We start from the raw sequence: 4234 nt of genomic DNA, 5'->3' as shown, positions 1-4234 counted from the left end.
ACAGGAGCTTTTGGGGGACAACTCATATTCAAACCACAAAATAGGTAAAATGCACTAAAATTACAACTCCTGCCGGGCATGGTGGTACATGCCTATAATTCCAGCAACTTGGGAGGCTGAGGCAGGAGGATGGCAAGTTCAAAGCCAGGCTCAACAATTTAGCAAGGGCTTAAGCAACTTAGTAAGACCCTGTCTCAAAACAAAAAAGGGCTGGGGATGTAACTCAGTGGTAAAGAGCTCCTGGGTTCAATCCTGAGTACCAAAAAAATAAAAAGTGTAGCTCCACAAATTTTTGTATGTATACACACATTTTTCACATATTTTAATACTAATGGCATCAAGTCATTTCAGCACTTATGTACTAAACCCTGTTCTAAGCACTTCACGTGTATTGATTCCTTTAATCCTCATAATAAACCTATAAGTTACGTTCAGCTATCATCCCATTTGGGATAAAGAAACTATGACACAGACAAATTAAGGTTTGGCCAGATTTATGTGATTGGTAAGCCAGGAGTCAGAATTCAGATCTAAGCAGCCAAGCCCTGTGCCTATATTCTTTGTCTTTCTACACCTTAGCTACATAGAGAGATAATCACAGGGGGTCTGGGGTTGCAGCTCAGAGGTAGAGTGCTTGCCTGGCATGCACAAGGCACTGGGTTGGATCCTCAGCACCACATAAATGTAAAATAAAGATATTGTGTCCACCTAAAACTTAAGAATAAATATTTTTTAAAAAAAGATAATCACAGTGCTCGCTTCGGCAGCACATATACTAAAATTGGAATGATACAGAGAAGATTAGCATGGCCCCTGCGCAAGGATGACATGCAAATTCATGAAGCGTTCCATATTTTTATCAATTGAGGAAATAGAAGAAACCATCAAAAGACTACCAACTAAGAAAAGCCCAGGACCGGATGGGTATACAGCAGAGTTTTACAAAACCTTTAAAGAGGAACTAATACCAATACTTTTCAAGCTACTTCAGGAAATAGAAAAAGAGGGAGAACTTCCAAATTCATTCTACGAGGCCAACATCACCCTGATACCTAAACCAGACAAAGACACTTCAAAGAAAGAAAACTACAGACCAATATCTCTAATGAACCTAGATGCAAAAATCCTCAATAAAATTCTGGCGAATCGGATACAAAAACATATCAAAAAAATTGTGCACCATGATCAAGTAGGATTCATCCCTGGGATGCAAGGCTGGTTCAATATACGGAAATCAATAAATGTTATTCACATCAATAGACTTAAAAATAAGAACCATATGATCATCTCGATAGATGTGGAAAAAGCATTCGACAAAGTACAGCATCCCTTTATGTTCAAAACTCTAGAAAAACTAGGGATAACAGGAACATACCTCAATATTGTAAAAGCAATCTATGCTAAGCCTCAGGCTAGCATCATTCTGAATGGAGAAAAATTGAAGGCATTCCCTCTAAAATCTGGAACAAGACAGGGATGCCCTCTCTCACCACTTCTGTTCAACATAGTTCTCAAAACACTGGCCAGAGCAATTAGACAGACGAAAGAAATTAAAGGCATCAAAATAGGAAAAGAAGAACTTAAATTATCACTATTTGCAGATGACATGATTCTATACCTAGCAGACCCAAAAGGGTCTACAAAGAAACTATTAGAGGTAATAAATGAATTCAGCAAAGTGGCAGGATATAAAATCAACACGCATAAATCAAAGGCATTCCTGTATATCAGTGACAAATCCTCTGAAATGGAAATGAGGACAACCACTCCATTCACAATATCTTCAAAAAAAAATAAAATACTTGGGAATCAACCTAACAAAAGAGGTGAAAGACTTATACAATGAAAACTACAGAACCCTAAAGAGAGAAATAGAAGAAGATCTTAGAAGATGGAAAAATATACCCTGTTCATGGATAGGCAGAACTAACATCATCAAAATGACGATATTACCGAAAGTTCTCTATAGGTTTAATGCAATGCCAATCAAAATCCCAACGGCATTTCTTGTAGAAATAGAGAAAGCAATCATGAAATTCATATGGAAAAATAAACGACCCAGAATAGCAAAAACAATGCTAAGCAGGAAGTGTGAATCAGGCGGTATAGCGATACCAGACTTCAAACTATACTACAGAGCAATAGTAACAAAAACAGCATGGTACTGGTACCAAAACAGGCGGGTGGACCAATGGTACAGAATAGAGGACACAGAAACCAATCCACAAAACTACAACTATCTTATATTTGATAAAGGGGCTAAAAGCATGCAATGGAGGAAGGATAGCATCTTCAACAAATGGTGCTGGGAAAACTGGAAATCCATATGCAACAAAATGAAACTGAATCCCTTTCTCTCGCCATGCACAAAAGTTAATTCAAAATGGATCAAGGAGCTTGATATCAAATCAGAGACACGCCGTCTGATAGAAGAAAAAGTTGGCTACGATCTACATACTGTGGGGTCGGGCTCCAAATTCCTCAATAGGACACCCATAGCACAAAAGTTAATAACTAGAATCAACAAATGGGACTTACTCAAACTAAAAAGTTTTTTCTCAGCAAAAGAAACAATAAGAGAGGTAAATGGAGAGCCTACATCCTGGGAACAAATCTTTACTCCTCACACTTCAGATAGAGCCCTAATATCCAGAGTATACAAAGAACTCAAAAAATTAGACAATAAGAGAACAAACAACCCAATCAACAAATGGGCCAAGGACCTGAACAGACACTTCTCAGAGGAGGACATACAATCAATCAACAAGTACATGAAAAAATGCTCACCATCTCTAGCAGTCAGAGAAATGCAAATCAAAACCACCCTAAGATACCATCTCACTCCAGTTAGATTGGCAGCCATTATGAAGTCAAACAACAACAAGTGCTGGCGAGGATGTGGGGAAAAGGGTACACTTGTACATTGCTGGTGGGACTGCAGATTGGTGCAGCCAATTTGGAAAGCAGTATGGAGATTTCTTGGAAAGCTGGGAATGGAGCCACCATTTGACCCAGCTATTCCCCTTCTGGGTCTATTCCCTAAAGACCTAAAAAGAGCATGCTACAGGGACACTGCTACATCGATGTTCATAGCAGCACAATTCACAATAGCAAGACTGTGGAACCAACCTAGATGCCCTTCAATAGATGAATGGATAAAAAAAAATGTGGCATTTATACACAATGGAGTATTACTCTGCATTAAAAAATGACAAAATCATAGAATTTACAGGGAAATGGATGGCATTAGAGCAGATTATGCTAAGTGAAGCTAGCCAATCCCTAAAAAACAAATGCCAAATGTTTTCTTTGATATAAGGAGAGTAACTGGGAACAGAGTAGGGACGAAGAGCATGAGAAGAAGATTAACATTTAACAGGGATGAGAGGTGGGAGGGAAAGGGAGAGAGAAGGGAAATTGCATAGAAATGGAAGGAGACCCTCAGAGTTATACAAAAGTACATACAAGAGGAAGTGAGGGGAAAGGGAAAAATAATACAAGGGGGACAAATGAATGTCAGTAGAGGGGGCAGAGAGAGAAGAGGGGAGGGGAGGGGAGGGGGGATAGTAGAGGATAGGAAAGGCAGCAGAACACAACAGACACTAGTATGGCAATATGTAAATCAATGGATGTGTAACTGATGTGATTCTGCAATCTGTATATGGGGTAAAAATGGGAGCTCATAACCCACTTGAATCAAAGTGTGAAATATGATATATCAAGAACTATGTAATGTTTTGAACAACCAACAATAAAAAATTAAAAAAAAAAAAAAAGATAATCACAGAAGGGCTTAGTCCAGTGTCTGATGCACAATATCAGGTGCTCAATATTACCTTCATTTTTTACTACTATTATGTTTCATTGAATCTGAGGTGCCCTCCATTGTAAGATAAATCATCATTGTTATTTTTAAATTTTTTTGTAGCTGTAAATGAACAGAATGCCGTTATTTTGTTTATTTTTATGTGGTGCTAAGGATTGAACCCAGAGCCTCACATGTGCTAGGCAAGCACTCTGCCACTGAGCTACAGACCCAGCAGCCCTTATTTATTTTCGATACCAGGGATTGAACCCAGGGGTGCTTAACCACTGAACCACATCCCCAGCATTTTTGATTTTTGATTTTGAGATCGGGTCTTGCTAAGTTGCTTAGAGCCTTGCTAAGTTCTTGAGGCTGGCTTTGAACCCATCATCCTCCTGCCTGAACCTCCCAAGTCCCTGAGATTACAGT

The 4234-nt window shown here is 38.9% G+C and overlaps 1 non-coding gene across 1 annotated transcript; it reads left to right on the top strand.

Moving 5' to 3' along the window:
• The first annotated feature begins 751 nt into the window (after positions 1 to 751).
• LOC114086193 (U6 spliceosomal RNA) lies at positions 752 to 858 on the top strand. The gene has a single exon (XR_003581603.1). It is a non-coding gene; the product is annotated as a U6 spliceosomal RNA (small nuclear RNA).
• Positions 859 to 4234: the final 3376 nt, after the last annotated feature.

The sequence above is a fragment of the Marmota flaviventris genome, chromosome X, assembly GCF_047511675.1.
Source record: "Marmota flaviventris isolate mMarFla1 chromosome X, mMarFla1.hap1, whole genome shotgun sequence".
Classification (NCBI taxonomy): Eukaryota; Metazoa; Chordata; class Mammalia; order Rodentia; family Sciuridae; genus Marmota; species Marmota flaviventris.
This window is presented reverse-complemented; position numbering and strand designations above follow the sequence as displayed.